Genomic DNA, 7,686 nt, shown 5'->3' with positions numbered 1-7,686 from the left:
GAATTCCACTAGTACAACCCCCTAATAAAAGCTCGGTGGAATTTTATAGGAAAAAGACTTCTAACTGATCCTAACTTGTTTTAAGTGTGGAGATGCATGCCAGAAACATGTTGAGGATGGAAGTGACCAAATAATCCAAAAAATTTATGGAGTAGAAAAAATTAAATTCTCAAGTTAACGTGTGGTTGGATACTTACCAGAACCAAACAACCCAATTTTTGCCTATCCTTAAAAAGCACAGATGCTTTTTGGAATTATCTCTCTCAGCATTAGTGCATTTCCATTTTTGGATGTTCAAATTTTTTTTCGGATCCAAGCTTGAGTTTTCACTCTCCCATTTTTCTCATAGACAAAAAAGATATTAGACAAATAGATCGCAAAAAAATGAAAATTTTAGGATTCATGTGTGCAAAAAATTTTAAATCTATAATAAATCTAAATGAAGAAAATTATTTCACGCACTAAAAATGAACACCAAAGTTTTCTACTCCTTGTTTATGAAATTCCACTAGTACAACCCCCTAATAATAGCATGGTGGAATTTTATAGGAAAGAGACTTTTAACGAATCGTAACATGTTTTAAGTGTGGTGCATATGCATGGTACAAACATATTGAGGATGCAAGTTACCTAATGATCCAAAATTTTCAAGGAGTAGAACAAATTAAATTCTCAAATTAACGTGTGGTTTGATAATTACCAGAGCCGAAAAACCCACTTTTTTCGTTCCTTAAAAATCACATATGTTTTTTGGAATTATCTCCCTCAGCATTTGTGCATTTCCATTTTGGAAGTTCAATTTTGTTTTCAGATTTAAACTTGATTTTTCACTCTCCCATTTTTCTCATAAACAAAAAAGATATAAGGCAAATAGATCGCAACAAAATGAAAATTTTAGAGTTCATGTGTGCAAAAAAATTTGAAAACTATAATAAATGTAAGTGAAGAAAACTATTTCACACACTAAAAATGAACTCCAAAGTTTTGTTATCCATGTTTGGGAAATTCCACTAGTACAACCCCCTAATAATAGCTTGGTGGAATTTTAAAGGAAAGAGACTTCTAACTGATCCTAATATGTTTTAAGTGTGGTGGATATGCATGGCAGAAACATGTTGAGGATGCAAGTGACCTAATGATCCAAAAATTTTAAGGAGTAGAAAAAATTAGTTTCTCAAGTTAACGTGTGATTTGACACTCACCAGAACCAAACAACCCACTTTTCGCCTATCCTTAAAAATCACAGATGCTTTTTGGAATTATCTCTCTCAGCATTAGTGCATTTTCATTTTGGATGTTCAAATTTTTTTTAGATCAAAGCTTGAATTTTAACTCTCCCATTTTTATAGTAGACAAAAAAGATATAAGACAAATAGATCGCAAAAAAATGAAAATTTTAGAGTTCATGTGTGCAAAAATATTTGAAAACTATAATAAAAGTAAGTGAAGAAAATTATTTCACGCACTAAAAATGAACACCAAAGTTTTCTGCTCCTTGTTTATGAAATTCCACTAGTACAACCCCCTAATAATAGCTTGGTGGAATTTTATAGGAAAGAAACTTCTAACTAATTGTAACATGTTTTAAGTGTTGTGGATATGCATGGTAGAAGCATATTGAGGATGCAAGTGACCTAATGATCCAAAAATTTCAAGGAGTAGAACAAATTAAATTCTCAAATTAACGTGTGGTTTGATACTTACCAGAGCCGAAAAACCCACTTTTTTCCTTTCCTTAAAAATCACATATGTTTTTTGGAATTATTTCCCTCAGCGTTTGTGCATTTCCATTTTGGAAGTTCAAATTTTTTTTTACAGATCCAAACTTGAGTATTCACTCTCACATTTTTCTCATAAAGAAAAAAGATATAAGGCACATAGATCGCAACAAAATGAAAATTTTAGAGTTTATGTGCGCAAAAAAATTTGAAAACTATAATAAATGTAAGTGAAGAAAATTGTTTCACACACTAAAAATGAATTCCAAAGTTTTATTATCCATGTTTGGGAAATTCCACTAGTACAACCCCCCAATAATAGCTTGGTGGAATTTTATAGGAAAGAGACTTCAAACTGATCCTTACATGTTATAAGTGTGGTGGAGATGCATGCCAGAAACATGTTGAGGATGCAAGTGACCTAATGATCCAAATATTTCAAGGAGTAGAAAAAATTAAATTGTCAAGTTAACGTGTGGTTGGAAACTTACCAGAGCCATACAACCCACTTTTTGCCTATCCTTAAAAATCAGAGATGTTTTTTGCAATTATCTCTCTCAGCATTTGTGCATTTCCATTTTTGATGTTCAAATTTTTTTTCAGATCCAAACATGAGTTTTCTCTCACCCATTTTTCTCGTAAACAAAAAAAATATAAGGCAAATAGATCGCAACAAAATGAAAATTTTAGAGTTCATGTAAGCAAAAAAAATTGAAAACTATAATAAATGCAAGTGAAGAAAATTATTTCACGCGCTAAAAATGAACTCCAAAGTTTTGTTATCCATGTTAAGGCAATTCCACTAGTACAACCCCCTAATAAAATTTTGGTGGAATTTTATTGGAATGAGACTTCTAATTGATCCTAACATGTTTTAAGTGTGGTTGATATGCATGCCAGAAATATGTTGAGGATGCAAGTGACCTAATGATCCAAAAATTTCATGGAGTAGAAAAACTATAATAAATGTTTGTGAAAAAAATTATTTCACGCACTAAAAATGAACTCATAAGTTTTGTTATCCTTGTTTAGGAAATTCAACTAGTAGAACCCCCTAATAATAGCTTGGTGGAATTTTATGGGAAAGTCACTTCTTACTGATCCTAACATGTTTTATGAGTGCTGGATATGCATGCCAAAAACATGTTGAGGTTGCAAGTGTCCTAATGATCCAAAAATTTCAAGGTGTAGCAATAATTACATTCTCAAGTTAACGTGTGGTTGGATACTCACCAGAGCCAAACAACCCACTTTTTGCCTATCCTTATAAATCACAGACATTTTTTGGAATTATCTCTCTCAGCATTTGTGCATTTCCATTTTGGATGTTCAAATTTTTTTTCAGATCCAAACTTGAGTTTTCACTCTCCCATTTTTCTCGTAAACAAAAAAGATATAAGGCAAATAGATCGCAATAACAAGAAAATTTTAGAGTTCATGTGTGCAAAAAAATTTGAAAACTCTAATAAATGCAAGTGAAGAATTATTTCACGCACTAAAAATGAACTCCAAAGTTTTGTTATCCATGTTAGTGAAATTCCACTAGTACAACCCCCTAATAAAATCAAGGTGGAATTTTATAGGAATGAGACTTCTAATTGATCCTAACATGTTTTAAGTGTGGTTGATATGAATGACCAAAAATATGTAGAGGATGCAAGTGACCTTATGATCCAAAAATTTCATGGAGAAGAAAACCTATAATAAATGTTAGTGAAGAATATTATTTCAGGCACTAAAAATGGACTCCAAAGTTTTGTTATCCTTGTTTGGGAAATTCAACAAGTGCAATCCCCTAATAATAGGTTGGTGGAATTTTATAGGAAAGTGACTTCTAACTGATCCTAACATGTTTTAACAGTGTAGGATATGGATGCCAAAAACATGGTGAGGTTGCAAGTGTCCTAATGATCCAAAATTTTCAAGGAGTAGAAAAAACATGCTCAAGTTAACGTGTGGTTGGATACTTACCAGAGCCAAACAACTCAGTTTTTCCCTTTCCTTAAAAATCACAGATGCATTTTAGAATTATCTCTCTCAGCATTTGTGCATTTTCATTTTGGTTGATCAATTTTTTTTTCAGATCCAAACTTGAGTTTTGACTCTCCCGTTTTTATCGTAAACAAAAAAGATATAAGGCAAATACATCGCAACAAAATTAAAATTTTAGAGTTCATGTGTGAAAAAAAAATTTAAAACTATAAGAAATGTAGGTGAAGAAAATTATTTCTCACACTAAAATTGAACTTCAAAGTTTTGTTATCCTTGTTGGGGAAATTGGTTTAGTACAACCCCCTAATAATAGCTTGGTGGAATTTTATAGGAAAGAGACTTCTAACTGATCCTAACATGTTTTAAGTGTGGTGGATATGCATGCCAGAAATATGTTGAGGATACAAGGGACCTAATGATCCAAAAATTTCAAGGAGTAAAAAAAATTAAATTCTCAAGTTAACGTGTGGTTGGATACTTTCAAGAGCCAAACAACCCAATTTTTGCCAATCCTTAAAAAAGACAGACACTTTTTGGAATTATCTCTCTCAGCATTTGTGCATTTCTATTTTGGATGTTCAAATTTGTTTTCAGATCCAAACTAGAGTTTTCACTCTCCCATTTTTCTCGTATACAAAAAAGATTTAAGGAAAATAGATCGCAACAAAATGAAAATTTGAGAGTTCATGTGTACAAAAAAATTTGAAAACTATAATAAATATAAGTGAAGAAAATTATTTCATGCACTAAAAATGAACTCCAAAGTTATGTTATCCATGTTTGTGAAATTCCACTTGTACAACCCCCCAATAATAGCTTGGTGGAATTTTATAGGAAAGAGACTTTTAATTGATCCTAACATGTTTTAAGTGTGCTGGATATGCATGCTAGAAACATGTTGAGGATGCAAGTGACCTAATGATCCAAAAATTTCAAGGAGTAGAAAAAAGTAAATTGTCAAGTTAACGTGTGGTTGGAAACTTTCCAAAGCCAAACAACCCACTTTTTGCCTATCCTTAAAAATCAAAGATGGTTTTTGCAATTATCTCTCTCAGTATTTGTGCATTTCCATTTAGGATGTTCAAATTGTTTTTAGACCCAAACTTGAGTTTTCTCTCTCCCATTTTTCTCGTAAACAAAAAAGATATATGGCAAATAGATCGCAACAAAATGAAAATTTTAGAATTCATGTGGGCAAAAAAATTTGAAAACTATAATAAATGTAAGTGAAGAAAATTATTTCACGCACTAAAAATGAACTCCAAAGTTTTGTTATCCATGTTTGGGAAATTCCACTAGTATAACCCCCTAATAATAGCTTGGTGGAATTTTATAGGAAAGAGACTTCTAACTGATCTTAACATGTTTTAAGTGTGGTGGATATGCGTGCCAAAAACTTGTTGAGGATGCAAGTGACCTAATGATCAAAAAATTTCAAAGAGTAGAAAAAATTAAATTCTTAAGTTAACGTGTGGTTGGATACTTACCAGAGCCAAACAACCCATGTTTTTTCTATCCTTAAAAATCACAGATTCTTTTTGGAGTTATCTCTCTCAGTATTTGTACATTTCGATTTTGGACGTTCAAATTTTATTTCAGATCCAAACTTGAGTTTTCACTCATCCATTTTTCTTGTAAACAAAAAAGATATAAGGCAAATAGATCGCAACATAAGGAAAATTTTAGAGTTCTTGTGTGCAAAAAAAATTGAAAACTATAATAAATGTAAGTGAAAAAAATTATTTCACGCACTAAAAATGAACTCCAAAATCTATGTTTGGGAAATTCCACTAGTACAACCCCCTAATAATAGCTTGGTGGAATATTTATTGGAAATAGACTTCTAACTGATCCTAACATGTTTTAAGTGTGGTGGATATGCATGCCACAAGCATGTTGAGGATGCAAGTGGCCTAATGATCCAAAAATTTCAAGGAGTAGAAAACATTAAATTCTAGAGTTAAACTGTGGTTAGATATTTACCAGAGCCTAACAACTCACTTTTAGCCTATCCTCAAAAATCACAGTTACTTTTTGGAATTATCTCTCTCAGCATTTTTGCATTTCCATTTTGGATGTTGAAATTTTTTTTCGTATCCATACTTCAGTTTTGACTCTACCATTTTTCCCGTAAAAAAAAAAGATCTAAGGCAAATAGATCGGAACAAAATGAAAATTTTAGAGTTCACTGTGCAAAAAAATTTGAAAACTATATATTAAATTTTGTTGAAGAAAATTATTTTACGCACTAAAAATGAACTCGAAAATCCATATTTGGGAAATTCCACTAGTACAACCCCCTTATAATAGCTTGGTGGAATTTTATAGGAAACAGACTTCTAAATGATCCTAACATGTTTTAAGTGTGGTGAATATGCATGCCACAAACAAGTTGAGGATGCAAGTGGCCTAATGATCCAAAGCTTTCCTGGAGTAGAAAAAAATTATATTCTCAAGTTAACATGTGGTTGGATATTTACCAGAGCCAAACAACCAACTTTTAGCCTATCCTTAAAAATCATAGATAATTTTTGGAATTATCTCTCTCAGCATTTAGGCATTTCCTTTTTGGATGTACAATTTTTTTTTCAGATCCAAACTTGAGTTTTCACTGTCCCATTTTTCTCGTAAACAAATAACATATAAGGCAAATAGATCGCTTCAAAATGAAAATTTTAGAGTTCTTGTGTGCAAAAAAATTTGAAAAGTCTTTTGCATCTTCGACATGTTTCTAGGATGCATAGCCACCACATTTCCAACATGTTAGGATCAATTAGAAATCTCTCTGTTATAAAATTCCACCAAGCTATTAGGGGTTGTACTAGTGGAATTTCCCAAACATGGATAACAAAACTTTGGAGTTCTTTTTTAATGTGTGAAATAATTTTCTTCTCTTACATTTTTTATTGTTTTCAATTTTTTGGCATACAAAAACTCTAAAATTTTCATTTTGTTGTGATCGTTTTGTTTACGAAAAAAGTGGGAAAAGTTTGGATTTGAAAAAAAATTGAACATCCTAAATGGAAACGGACAAATGCTGAGAGAGATAATTCCAAAAAGTATCTCTGATTTTGAAAGATAGACAAAAAGTGGGTTGTTTGGCTTCGGTAAATATCCAACCACACGCTTGAGAATTTAATTTTTTCTACTCCTTGAAATTTTTGGCTCATTAGGTCATTTGCATCTTCAACATGTTTCTGGTATGCATACCCACCACATTTAAAAGATGTTAGGGTCTATTAGAAATCTCTTTCTTATAAAATTCCTCCAAGCTATTAGGGGTTGTAGTAGTGGAATTTCATTAACATGGATAACAAAACTTTGTAGTTCATATTTAGTGCGTGAATTAATTTTCTTCACTTACATATATTATAGTTTTCAAATTTTTTTGCATACATGAACTCTAAAAGTTTTATTTTGTTATGATCGTTTTGTTTACGAGAAAAGTGGGACAAGTTTGGATTTGAAAAAAAGTTGAACATCCAAAATGGAAACACAAAAATGCTGAGAGAGATAATTCCAAAAAGTTTCTTTGATTTTGAAGGATATCCAAAATGTGGGTTGTTTGGCCATGGTAAATATCCAACCACACCTTAACTTGAGAATTTAATTTTTTCTACTCCTTAAAATTTTTGGATCATTAGATCGTTTGCATCTTGAACATGTTTCTGGCATGCATACCCACCACATTTAAAACATGTTAGGATCAATTAGAAATTTCTTTCGTATAAAATTTGACTAAACTATTAGAGGTTGTACTAGTGGAATTTCCCAAACATGGATAACAAAACTTTGGAGTTCATTTTTAGTGTATGAAATAATTTTCTTCAATTAAATTTATTATAGTATTCAAAATTTTTTTCATACATGAACTCTAAAATTTTCTTTTTGTTGTGATCGTTTTGCTTACGAGAAAAGAAGGACAAGTTTAGGTTTGAAAAAAAAAATTGAATATCCAAAATGGAAAGGCACAAAT

Source organism: Aristolochia californica, unplaced genomic scaffold, assembly GCF_029961685.1.
Source record: "Aristolochia californica isolate CCGP_79_NKW_82.1479 unplaced genomic scaffold, dmAriCali1.0.hap1 SCAF_13, whole genome shotgun sequence".
In the NCBI taxonomy this organism is placed as follows: domain Eukaryota; kingdom Viridiplantae; phylum Streptophyta; class Magnoliopsida; order Piperales; family Aristolochiaceae; genus Aristolochia; species Aristolochia californica.
Note: the sequence above shows the minus strand (reverse complement) of the source record.